Source organism: Coloeus monedula (genome assembly GCF_965178545.1).
Source record: "Coloeus monedula genome assembly, chromosome: 2".
Classification (NCBI taxonomy): Eukaryota; Metazoa; Chordata; class Aves; order Passeriformes; family Corvidae; genus Coloeus; species Coloeus monedula.
This window is the reverse complement of record NC_138782.1, coordinates 40,575,669-40,589,119: the sequence shown is the minus strand read 5'-3', so window position 1 is coordinate 40,589,119 and position 13,451 is coordinate 40,575,669. Positions and strand designations below refer to the sequence as shown.

The window sequence follows — 13,451 nt, the reverse complement described above, 5'->3', positions numbered from 1 at the left end:
CTTTTGACAAATAGATGTACTGTATCAAAACTAGAATTCACCTCTCCAATGGAAAGTTTTCTCGGGTGTAAAGCATCCATAAAACCTATTACATTCAGCTGCAGCTTAACATTAATGAAAGCAAGAAGACAGACTTTTATTATGGCCTCACAGAAAATCAGAACATACAAATAACCAGCTGCAGAGAGTTTGGTTTCTAGAAAAGCTAAATAAAAGATGTTCAGAAACTACCACACACAGCATCAGGGTGCCTGACTTTTGGACCCTTGGCTGTCAAGATAACATCTAGGTGCTGAGTAAGATACCTCGGAATAACACCCCAAGAATCTGTACTTGTAGTACACAAAGCTGCTTCAAGTAGGTGGTCAGGGATGCTTTGGACACAGCTGCGCTACAAACCCAGCCACTCTCCATAATTAAGTACTTCATTCATGGATTTTACTTCTTATACCTCTGCCTGGAATTATCCCTTTTTCAAAATGCAGCCACAGGGTGAGACTTTTAAAATATGGCTGGGGAAATTCCCTTTACCAATCTCTCTCCACACAGCAGTTCAGCAGCTAAACCACTGGCCTGAGAATGGCAGTGAGCTGGATGCAACTCCTTCATGACCAAATGGGAAGAAGGTGACTCAATCTTGAGCACCTGAACAGTACACTCAACACACCCCATCATCAGGAACCTATCAGGACACTGATGGCACAGCTACATCTTGATAGCCCTGACCAGCCTCACCTGGGACCCACACACATGGCCCATGGGCCAGGGCTCCATTTAAGCCCAGGTCTGGGTTCTTAGTCCCTCTCAGAGCTTTCCAGTAGATGCATGCGTTTGGTTTGGTCTCCTGCCTTGCTTCTCAACCCTCTTGTAGCTCTGTTTCCAGTTGTGGCCTTATCTTCTGCTGCTCTTTGTATGAGCTTTACATTTACATTTTCATTGCTTCATCTTGTCTAGGACAGTCAGTGGAGCTGCAATGTGCTGCCACGGCCCTGTTCAGGTATCGTGGGAAAGTGCTCTGGCTAGCAAGTACACTGCCTGTGGTGTAAAAGCCCTCCGCTCCAGGCTTTTCCTCCCTTGAGTACCAGCCTTGCTATTGCTGCTCCGTAAGAGCAATAGCACTAATGATAATAGCAACAGTAATGATAAATGTAATGAAAAGGAGAGAGAGAAATAAAACCCCAGAAAAACAAGTGATGCACAGTACAGTTCCTCAGCAGACGCTGACTGATGCCTAGCCAGTAGTTGCTGACTGGAATTAAACCATGAAAAGTGTTTACGTTGAGCTCATCTTATATTGAGGGTAAAGGGGGATTCTACGTGACTGGTACGGACCGGGTCTGTAACAGGGCTTTGCTCTATCCAGCTCATCGCCTGCCAGCCCCCAGCCACGGGAGCCCTCCAGCCCTGGTGTAACCTCGCACCCAGGAGCTGACAGTGCTGCCCCAGTGATGTGTCATCCCAGCCACCATCACCTTCCAATGCTTTGGGTGTTTATAATAGACTCAGTTCCTGCTGTTCTCTATTCATGGAAGCTGCCTTTCACTCCGCAATCAGAGCCTGGAAGCAAATGTTTGCGTTGTCACATAGAGTGAATACTGTACAGGGTACTCGGTGCTTGGATGGCTGCCACGGCATGTATCTATTTCCACAGCATTCAGGCCGTGGAGTTGTTTTTTGTTGCCCAGTTTCTACTTGAAGGGTCAGCTAGTCACAGGTGCGCATCACGCCGCGACAGCTCCCTCTCCACCTTCACCCCGCGCTTGGCCCGGTAAGGGATGACGAGCATTCCGCTGCGATCAGCGCCAGCGTCCCTCAGGGGACGGGCGCTACGCCGCGCCCCTTCCCCCGGGCCGCCGCTTCCCCGGCTCCCTCTCGCTCCTCGCAGCCCGCCGCCCTTCCTCAAACGTGGCGCGGCAGCGGGAGCTCTCCTTCTCCGCTCCGGCGGCGCCCCGGAGGGCGAGCGACTGAGGTACGGGGAGGGGTCGCCGGTTCCCGCCGCCCCAGGAGGAAGTGACATACTGACGGCGGGCAGGGAAGGAGAGGGGGACCCTGTTCCCGGAGTGGAGCCGCCCGGCGGGTGGAGCCTGGCGGCCCCGCCCGAGCCGCCCGCCCGCTCCCGCCGCGTGCGAAGTAGTGGCAGCCGGTGCGGCTCGGCCGCCGCCCGTTCCCGGCGCCCCAGCGCGGCACGCGTGCCCAGGCCCGCCGGCGCCAGGTACGTGCTCTTCCCCTGGCGCCCTCCGCGCTCCGCAGGTGCGGGGCCGCCCTCCCTCCTCCTCCCGGTGTGCTGCCCCGGGCGGAAAAACCAGCCCCGAGCCAGCCCCTCCGCGGCGCTGCCGCCCCCCGGCGCGCTGTGGCGGTGAGGCGAGGGACCGGCAGCCGCCGGCGGGCGTGCGGGAGAGGCGGGCTGCGAGTGCAAGTTTCCTGATTTATTTGTCCCCCGCCTGGGTCTCCCCCGCCGCCCGGACCCGCTCCGTTTCGCCCGCCGCCGCCGAGAATTTTCCTGCCGCCTTCGGGCCCCCTTTGTGTGGCGAGCGCTGTCCGCGCCGGGGTTTCCGTGGAAACGGCGGAGCTACGGCGGCCCAGCCCCGCCGAGCGCCCCTCTGCCGCGCCGGGCGGGCGTGCCGCCCCTTCCACTTTCCCTTCGGTGCCGCCCGCTCGGCGCGGCAGGGCTGGCGGTGGCCGGGGATGGGGCGGGCGGTGCGGTTGCCCCGGGAACGGGCGGGTGCCATCGCCTGTTCGCTGCCGCCGGTCCACAGCGAGCGGGCGCGGCGTGCCCCGGCGGGGTCCGGGGCGGGCGGGCTCGGGCGTGGGTCGGTCGTGGCGGCTGCTCCGCCCGCCGTACCCGGGAGTCCGTGAGCTGAGGCGGGGGAGAGGGGCAGTCTGCCTCCGTGGTGATGTGCTCACGTGTTGTAGGAGCGCTGCCTTTCACCTGTCGGCGTCTCTTCATAAAGATATTTAAGCCGAATTAAATGAATGTAAACTGACTTAAGGTGTGTCGCCTGATACCGTGTGGTGAAGATTATTTAAATAACAAGTAATGCTTTTTAGCATTTATTTCAACAAGTGAGCACTCACTCGAATGGCTGAAAAGACGACCCACGAAAGAGTCTGTTTCAGCGATGTCACACCAAGACTTCTGGTCTTTATCTTTGTTACACATTTCTAAAAGTTGTGTTTCGAGTCCCTTTGCAGACATCTAAGAATGATGTACCTTGTGCAGGTTCTTGTGTGGGAGAGAGCAACATTGCTGCTACATGAAAACTGAAAATGCTTTACAAGAAGGTAGAAGGATGCCAGAAACTCTCAAACAAAAAACCCCCAAACATTTATTTTAAAACAGTGATGCCTCCAACCCAGGAAGTTGTACCAGGCGATTGTAGCCTCAGCTTGTACTGATAATGACTTCACACTAGAGTGAGTAGCAAAAGAATTAAAAACTGGTGGAGTAGAGAAACTGTTGTGAAACAACTTAAGCTGAATTTTTCAGCCTTTTTTTCCTCGAACTTCTCATGTGAAGGATGTGAAGATTGGTGTGAATGTAGAGAGGTCTGTTTAAGTATGCCAGGACTACTTCTGTGTAAAGACTGACTGCATGGATCACTAGAATAGTTGACGTGCTTAAATGTTTGCTGTCATTTTCTGACTTTCTCTACCTGCTTGTATTTGATACAATGCTGTGGTTTTCCAAATACTATGGATTAAAACACATATTTATTCACTTTAGAAATTTGTGTAAATACGTGTAGCTTTGCTCTTCCCTGTTAATGTTTTGCATTAACAATGCCTGAATAAGCTGTATCAAAAATGAAACTTTACCTGTGTTTTATGGATGACAGGGCCAGGTTTCATATGGAAGAATATCTTAGGAAGCCTGCAGAGAAGAGAGAAGGTATTGCAAGCTGCTTGTGAATAAAGGTTGCTCTTAAGTAAAGTTTAGTTGTGTTGTTGGCAAGCACTTAAACAGATTTTACTAAGTGCCTCACAAGAAGGTGAAAGTAACATATTTTAGGAGTGGAAAAATTGCACAGAGAGGTTAGCACTTGCTCAGAGTCACAGAACAGAGAATGCTGTGCCCAGAGCACAGTAATTAACTGTGTTTCTTGAAACTCAGTAGGTGTCATTTTGGTGGGGAGGTTGTTTTTACGGTAAGTCTTGCTCTGTCCAGCTCAAGTGCAGGGCACTGAAGCAGTGTCCATCTGTCTCGAGTGAGGTGTGCTCTCCTGGAGTGATGGTTGTACATCACTCACAGTTTAATGGGCTTACTGTACTATAACAGAGAAGAGTTTTATAGGAGAAGGGTTCTCTCGCAGGTGATGGATGAGAATCCTAGGGCTGTACTGAAAGGGGTGGATTATTTTTTGTGTTGTGCACCCTTGATTTTGTTGCTGGAAGGTGAAGACTGGGGACAACTCCCCTTCAAATCTCTTCGTGCAGGAAGACACTGTCACAGCTGTGCTGAGGCTAGCAAGGTACTGTTCTTGTGTTGCAAATGAGCACTTGTGGCCCTTAGAACTTGTATTAGTAATTTGATCTTAAATTTTAAAAATTCAAATTTCCACTGTGTGATGTGGCACGCCACTTCCCTGACTAGTGGCATCACTACTACTGCTGTCAGTGTGTCCTGATAAGGGAGCAGATAAGCAGGAGGGTAACAGTGCATAGTAGTGCACTGTGCATGTACTTTACTCAGGAAGAGCTTTTGCAACTGTGGGCCTTGTTTATTAGAGAAAACTTTATACCAGTCAAGGCAAATGTCTCATCAGGTGTGTTTGATTCAGCTGTACTGAATGCAGTGGGCTTTTTGTAAGGAAACTAGAAATGTGACAGAACAGTACCCTGTGTGTTTTGTTGCCTTTCAGGACTGGTATGTGGCAGCTGAGAATATGTTTTTTCCCTGAAGTGCTTTATCTGTGGGGTTGCCTTGCCCAGTGATTCATTTTCAGGCATTTGGGAAAGTTTGCTCACCAGTCTGTTATTTGGTGGTCTTAGGCTCATTCACATCTGACTGTGGTGAGTACCCTGATCACCTCTGACTAATGCCTGTGTGCTGCTCAGAAACTGCTGACTCACTTCGTTTTCATGCTTTTCCCCTGTCTTCCTCCAGTGCCTTGATGTAGAGATGAGGTAGGGTCCAAGGTAAAGTCAGAGAAGGAAGAAATGGAAATGAATGAGAATAACTGTGTGTTGTGGCAAGGATGAAGATGCTGCAAAGACCCCCCCTTTGATAATGTGATGGATTTGCTGAAAAGGCACATAAGCTATGTGTTAGGAGCCAAGCAGAGCAGGCTAACAGCTGTAGTGAGCTCACAGTCAGGAGATGCTGGGTGATGGTCCTGCTGGTGGTCTGTTCTTCAACTTGAGCTGAAAGCCTTTTTACTTCTTATGCCACTGTTTTGACCTTCCGCTCTTCTGTCTGTCGTGTTATATTCTGCCACAAAGAGCTTTACACTGAAATAATTTTCTGCTTCTTGCAAAAGGGCTGACCTGGCATGAGGTTTCTATTGTAGCATAAATAACAGGAACAGGGAAAGGCAATTAACCAGTTCTAGGCTGGAAAGAAGTCAGAGCTAGAGGTCACTTAGAGAGGGTTTACTTGCCAGAAGGTTAGGAGTTGCAGGCAAAGACAAGCACACTGGTTTCAGTTGCATGTGGGACTGTTGATTAACATCTGAAAAACTTCTGATGTGCACTAGATTTCCTTTTAACTGGACCAACAAAGTTAAATTACAGTCGCATTTCCCCAGCGGGATCCAGGTAGATTTGAAGGTTTGCCCATGCCAATTCAGTTGGCAGATAATGCAGGTTTTTTCACCTATCTGAAAAAGGGTAAGACTTGGCTTAAAACCTGCTGTTAAAGACAGGGAAAGAAACTTATTTGGGAGGAGTCTTTTTGTAGAAATGGCTCGTGATTTCAAATGACAGCTACTTTGTGAAAGTTAAACTGTGTCCTGCTTCTTTCCCTGTCTCCACACAATCCATGTCTTCACACATCGTAGTTTGCCTCTTCTTACCATGTTTTTGAGCACTTCGGAAAAGACTATTACTGCAGATGCTGCTTTGCACTTCTGGAAGGTCTAGAAGCGTTTTGCTTGCAAGCAGACTACACTTGCACTTAAATCATTTTTGAGGTTCCCCCCTTCAAGTTACAGGTGGCTGGTCAGGGGTTAATTCTGTGATTCTGTGTTACTGGGTGTTTTTTACATGTCTGTGCCTCTGAATGTGTGCATAAATACTGCATTTCACCCAAGAAGGAGGCAGAGAAGAGCTTCAGTTTGAATTTAAGCCTTGTAAAAGTGTATCAAAAATATTTAAAGTAAGCAGGAGAAATGCTCAAAGCCAGGCTTTTAAAAGGACTTGGGCACCTGCAGTTGTTCAGAGATGTTGTGGAAAATCCAGGTAGCTGTTGATGTATCTGATGCTCATTTTGGTGCAAAATTTATAAAAATATTCCTGGGGATTCTTAGCAGCATGTTTAGGAACTGTTAACACCTGCACACTTGCCATCCAGTAAAGTAAATGCAGTCAGGTCAAACACTGTCGCTGAATGATTTTGTGGGATTTTAAGGTGGTTTTGACTAGCCCTGGCTTTAGGTGCTGAGAATACAAGATCATTGATTAGTTACATCACATTTGGCTGTTTTGAAGTCATAACGTTTGCTAAACAACAAGGACAATTGAAACTTGTTGAGGGATTTCTTTTGGCTTCAACGGGGTTTGAATCAGGTCCAAAATGAAACCTCCCTTTATTACTGGGCTTGATAAATCTAGTGCCTGTGATAAAGGCTTTTATTCTCTGAAGTTCTCAAATTAAATCAGGCTCTTAGAGGACTAATGGTCAGGGAGAATGAGGAGGCTGAAAGTATTCTTAGTTCATGTTGTGGCAAAGTACATCTGAACACTCCTATCATGAGGCAAAGGTGAGTGAAAACTGATGTAGAATGGAACTGCTGATACATGGGTAAAGCTGTCACTGTGTTTATCTGGGTTTTTACCTGGCATCTGGATGTCTGGTTGTTTCCTGTGTAGGTACATCTGAGCCTTTCACTGAAGCTGGCATCTTATTTTTTGGAACCATGCCAACCACATCTCAGCTATGAGATTTATTTTTTGTTTGAGGTGTTGGGTGTTAGCTCTTTGGGGCAGGAGTTGGTTTTCTTTGAATAATAAATCTGGAACCTTCCCTGCCACATTCATTCTTCAGTTAAACTATTTTCTACAGAAAGAACCGTTAAACAATATTTAATGACTAAGTATTAATATCCTGTGTATCTCTGTCTTGTGTGGCTACATCTTTTGTTTGCATTGTCATTTCCAGTTTTGGGATGCGATTTTCATAAAGGCGAAATTCAGGTACTTCGTACTCTTCAGTGTCATATGATAGAATACAGACAAATTAAATCAATACTTAGAGGTTAAAAAAAGGCCTTATGAGTCTTTTTCTGTTTAATGTTTCCTTAGTATTCAAAGAGCATAGTGATGTTGCTTCATATTAATTAAAAATATGCAAATGGCCTAGCTGAAGGAGACTGTCTTCTGTCACAGAAGATACAAAAACCTAACAGCTCACTTGGAGCTGTAATCAGGTGAATGGCACTTTTTGTTTCCAGCACAGTTAACAATGTCTTGTGATTTGTACTGGAAGCTTTTGGATTTCCTCATGGAGAAGGTCAGTGCTGTTGGCTGATATTGTGTGACTTGGAAGCACAAAGAGCGTGTGGTGTGTGCCATATACCTGTTGCATCTGTGGCAGCGTGGGCAGCAGGGCTCAGACCCGCCGAGTAGAACAGGGTTGTCTCCAGCAGGGCCCATACAGCTGCTCAGAAAGTGGCACCATGTTAGAAGTATTTATACTGGGGTTTTGGGGACAGTAGAAAATTTGTTACCAGCCCACAGCTCAGTGGTGAAAGTCGCACTTGTAAACCAGCAGTGCTGTCACCATGGTGTATTTCTCAGCTCAGTGATTCATGCCCTGTCTCTGCCGTTTTCCACAATTATTTTTTTTTTAAGATTCTTGCTGCCACAAATTCTGTGTTATTCTGTAGTTTCACTTTCTGTGGTTTTTTTTAATAAACAAAACAACAAAGCCACACAAGTTAGGAATTAAACTCCTAGGAAAAAGCTTAAAGACGCTGCCCACAGTTACTAAAATGTCAGTCTCAATTCCAGAAAATATAAAGAGGTTGTTACATGGGAGTGAGGAAAGAAAGTTACCCTTTTTCCAGTGCTGATGATTTTTATCTTTCGATTGATATCTTTGTAGCGTCTATCAGTGCCTTTAATTCCTTCTTGGGTAAGAATGATAGGAGAGATGTATATTTGTGTGCACATGCAGGTAATACTGCCCACTTGGTGCTAAAGTTGTAGTTTATAGTACAGAACCATCCAGGCTGCTGACTACTTGACTTGCATTTCTTGAGGAATGGAGAAAGGAAGGGAAAACAGAGTGCGTTAGATCAGCACATACATCCTGGGTTGTACAGGAGCATTTATACCTATTGCATCATCTGCTTCCGCTGAAGGTCCTTGTGGGATGTGTCCGTTCCCTCTCTGCTCTCCTATGTGTGGCCTTTAAAAAGATGTTGCAAAGAAAACTTGAGCATGGGCAAGAAGGCAAATAAAGGAGTATGAAAAGTGCCAGTTTGTGTTGAAAGCTGGAGACTGGGGAAGTGGCAGGTTTTGGTTCTGGTGTTGGCTGTTCTGTGGATTTGCTATGTAACTTTAACAAGCTCTCTACCAGGGGAGGTAAGAGGGGAGCAGCAAGAGGGATCTTTCCAGGCTTATTTCACTAGTGTCTTCTGAATGGCTGTAGCTTTTTGTATTAGAGGGGATGGATAAGTACAGGAAAAAATCAACAAAATCCACACTGCTTTCTAATCCTATATACATGAAGGATTTGATCTTGCATATAGAAATGGACTTGGTCATGTTACTAAGTCTGCTGAGAGGATATGAAACTTCTCTGCCTGGATACAACTGCTTATGTGTTGGAGATGTGTTTGTCTGTTGCAGAACTGGAGTTAGGAGGTGATACTTTTGTCGTCTAACTTTGCAACTCGTGGGTAAGAATAGGAGGATTAAATATTTGAAGCTTTGAAGTAAATGTGATCCATGTTTCTGTGTTGCCTCACACATAAACGTGATTTGGATGCAAGGGAAGTATTTTGTCTGTTGAGACTGTATAAGCAGTTCCTGTACCTTGTGCTGACCCTTTGTGTTGCTGCAATGTAATTTATAGTTCTTAAAACAAGATGAGGGCAATCAGTGCTTGACAAGTATAAGCCACGAGTCGTCACAGGAGAGGCCTTCTTTCCGAAGCCTATCTCTTATCAAGAGAATGTTTGGACTCCCAGCACAATTTAAAACAGCAACCCTGTTTTTGTACCAGCTCCTGAATAATCCTGTCAGCCTTCTTCCATACCCCCATTTCTTTGGGCTCTTCTAAAAGAAATGTTTTTATAATAACCACTGAAGAACTCAGTAGCTACTCTCACATTGGATCTGTTCCTGAAATGCCCAGTGCAGAGGTGATCAGTGTGCCCTTGATGGTGGGTAAGTATTACAATGCAGGTGGCAATATCCTGCTGTACTGCTCCTGCTGCCTCTGTAGTTTTTAATGGGTAATTCCCTGTGTAAGGAGTGATGGTGTGGATCTCACCCTTGAAAGATTTCTCATAAGCTGTGCATTGAGGATCAATGGCTTAACTAGACTGACTCTGATCTCTTTACTTCAAATGTACCATTGCCCCAAATGGTCCATGACTGTTCTGTACAAAATTTCATGTGTCTTAAATGCAAAAGCATCTCTACTTACGGACATATGTAGGTATGTTTATATTTGTGAAGGCTTTGTTTGTTGCAAACAATCAGAATCAATAATTTAACAAACCACCTGTACTTTTGCAGAATTCCAAGTCACTGAAGTGACTTTGTGCAAGCATGTTTGTAGGGGGGTTGTTTTTTGTAGAGTGCCAGATGGTGGTAACGTGTGGGTCTAGTTACCTTTGATTAAGCACTTAATGTTGCCCATGAAAACAAATATTAAATTGTCTTTGACCACGTGATATAGCTGTGTGTCCTACACCCTTTGTGGTTATTCACCTCAGTTATTTTTGAGGAACTGTCCAGGTTGCTTTTGTTAGTGTGACAGCATAGCCCACATCCTGCTTAGATTCAGTATACTTCCTTGTAACTTTTTTCCTGTTTAGTCCTACTGTCTTTCTTAGTCCCTAAATTTTACTTGTGTGTGGTGCTGCTGTTGTCAGTGCAAGTGACTCTTTAGGTTAATGGACCCAGTTAAAGTAATAAAGTAAAAAAGGAAACAGAGAGACTCGGTGGTCCCCAGGTCTGAACTCTGGGACTGAACTCTGATAAAGTCATTGATGCCTTGAGTATCTTAATGCAGCTCTTTATTTTATTTGTTCCCAAGCAAATTGCATATAATTGTTCTTTATGTATATTTATATGTATGTATGTGAATGTATTAAAGTACAGAAATCTGTGTGGGAAACAGTTGAACAGCAACACTTGGCATTTTGGAAAGAAGCAACTTGCCTTCCAGTGCTATTTTTGTGAACTTCATGTTCTGCACCTGAGATAACTGATGTACTTCACCCTGATGTATTTTTTGAGGATCTCTTTAGAAGCTTGGAACAGAAGTGCTTAACTTCAAGGGGTTTATTCTTCCCAAATAAATACCTCCTCTCAGCATCAAGCCCTGCAGTCTCTAAATGTTGCATCTCTAAGGAGTTTTGTATTGATACGTGTTTAAGTTCATCTCCCCCCTCCCTGAAAATTTCATGTCTCTGGAAAAAGGAGCGAGCCTGAACTGCTTCTCAGCAGAACTTGGGCAGTTGCTTTCCATCTTTCCAACTCCTTCCCAGATTATGCATGCCTCTCTCGAACTGCTGTCATCCTCCTCACCTTGCTGTATAAACACTTTGCTGTGTTGGGACAAGCATTGAGGCTAACAGGAGCTCTGCTATGCATTTTGCCATTAAATTATGTGTACACAGAGGACTTGTGTCCTGGCAGGCATGCAGAGTTTGTGTAGCTGTTTTCCCTATATTAGATCACAGCAGGAAGAAAATTTAAAAGGGAGAAGAGGAGAGCATTATGGTGTGATAACCATTTGAAAACTCACAGGTTACTTCCATTTCTTCAGTTTATGCTCTGTTAGGCAAATTATATCTGTGCTCAAGAGAAGATAAATAGTAAGTCAGTTTTATAGCAAGTATATAAATTTGGAATTCTAAATCTTGCTGCTATTCATTCTTCAGCTTTTGGAACGGCCAAACTGACTGATCTCTCCTTTCTAACAATGTGCAGCTCAGGAATGCAGGACTCCTCATGAAAATCTGAAAGCATTCCTGAGTTCCCTTAACTTTGGGGAAAGGTCTTAAGATACACTCAAGTTATTCCCCGATTTGGGACTTTTTCTAGAAATTGTGGTGGGTTGACCTTGGCTGACTTCCAAGTTTACATCAAACTGTTCCCTCCCTCAGCAGGACAAGGGAACAAAATAGGACAAAAAAGCTTGTGGATTGATAAAAGGACAGGGAGGTCATTCACCAGTTACCATCATGGTCAAAGCAGACCCCACTTGTGGAAGTTAATATAACTTATTTTCAGCCGATAACAAAGAAGGGCAGTGAAAAACAAACCAAAACTAAAACTACCTTTCCCACCAAGTCCTCTCTTTTTCCCAGGCTCAGCTTGACTGTAGACTGTACTGCTCTGCTGCACCCCAAGTGGTGCAGGTGGATGGGGAAGAGGAGTTGCAGTCAGTCCTTAACAGTTCCTTTTTGCTGTTCCTTCTTCCATGCGTTGTTCCCCTGCTACTGCTGGGGTCCCTTGCACAGGGTATGGTTCTTCAGGAACAGGCAGGACCCCCAGGGGCTGTGGTCCCTGCCAGAAAACCTGCTCCTAGGTGGGCTCCTGTCCGTAAGCTGTGAATTCCTTCAGGGCACCTGCTGCCTTGGAAGGTTCTCCTGGGATGCTGTGGGTAAGTCTGTTCTGCCATGGTCTTTCATGGGCTGCAGCAGGAGAACCTGCTTCACATGGTCTTCACCTGCAGGAGAGTGCCTGGAGCACATACTTCCCCACCTTCTTCACTGACCTCAGAGTCTGAAGGGCTGTTCCTGTCATGTGTTTCACACTCCTTGCTCACAGCTGCTGTGCAGCATTTTTTAATCCTTTCTTTAATGTTGTCACAGAGGTGCCACTAGTGTCAGTGATTGGTTCAGCTTAGCTGACTGGTGAGTCCCTTCTGGAGCTGTCTGGAGCTGGCTTTACAATGTGGGGGACAGTTCCTGGTGTCTTCTCACAGAAGGCATCTCTGCAGTCCCTCACTACCAAAACCTTGCCATGTAAACCCAACACAGGGGATAATGCTCTAGTAGTTGCCTTTGGGGGAGGTGGGAGGTGACTCAAACCCTAATGAAGCATGAGACAAATAGATGGATAATTCTTCCTCCAGATTTGGGGGGTTTTTTGGTGTGGCTCATACAAATACAGTCTCCTTGCAGATGAATACGCACATGGATGCAACCTCACTTTTGCTAACTTGATGCTCACTGACAGAAAGAGAAGAGCACAGGGGCTTCCTGTGGCTTGCTTTGCATATGTATTTCATGTACAGCAGCACCATTGAAATAGACTGTGATGTATATGCAGTGCTGCTGTCTGTGCTCTTTTCACAGAATTACAGAATCAAATAGGTTGGAAAAGACTTCAGAGATCGAGTCCAGCCTGTGACTGAACACCACCATGGCAACCAGACCATGGCACTGAGTGCCAGGTCCAGTTTTCCCTTCAGGATCAGTGACTCCATCACCTCTCTGGGCAGTCCATTGTAATCACCCCTTCAGTGAGGAAATTCCTCTTGATGTCCAACCTGAACCTCCCCTGGCACAGCTTAAGACTGTGTCCTCTTGTCATGTCTCTGGCTGCCTAGGAGAAGAGGCTGGCCCCACCTGGATACACCCTCCTTTCAGGGAGTTGTAGAGAGCAATGAGATCATTCCTGAGTGTCCTTTTCTCCCGGCTAAACACCCCCAGCTCCCTCAGCCACTCCTCGCAGGACTTGGGCTCCAGACCCTTCACCAGCTTTGTTGCCCTTCTCTGGACTTGCTCCAGCACCTCAATGTCCTTGAAGCGAGGGGCTCAGAAGTGGATGCAGTACTGAATTGTGGCCTCACCAGTGCCAAATACAGGGGGTTTGGATTTAAAAGGCACTACTGAAACTGGTTAATTTGACCTGAGCATATTTTTATAATAGTCTTTGTAACTCGTCCTTCCAAGATGTGGTTTAGATGAGAAAATGCAAGAATAGGCATCATCATCATCATCTATTTGGTTGTTTTTAACTTGCAGCAAACCATTTGAGGACTGGGTCAGAGACTAGATGTAAGTGAAAACTTTTGTGTAAGATTGAAATATGTGCTGTAAAAAAAG

At 46.0% G+C, this 13,451-nt stretch overlaps 1 protein-coding gene across 4 annotated transcripts in view; it reads left to right on the top strand.

Moving 5' to 3' along the window:
* The first annotated feature begins 1,719 nt into the window (after positions 1-1,719).
* AGPAT4 (1-acylglycerol-3-phosphate O-acyltransferase 4) overlaps positions 1,720-13,451 on the top strand; it is a 76,169-nt gene continuing 64,437 nt past the window's right edge. The window contains exon 1 of one of the 4 annotated variants that reach the window (XM_082277218.1): positions 1,720-1,768. The gene's annotated coding sequence lies outside the window, so the exon portion shown is untranslated. Of the gene's footprint in view, positions 1,769-1,831; positions 1,970-2,071; positions 2,213-13,451 lie in introns of those variants that run through there. The other 3 variants (XM_082277220.1, XM_082277217.1, XM_082277219.1) reach the window with 3 other exon arrangements.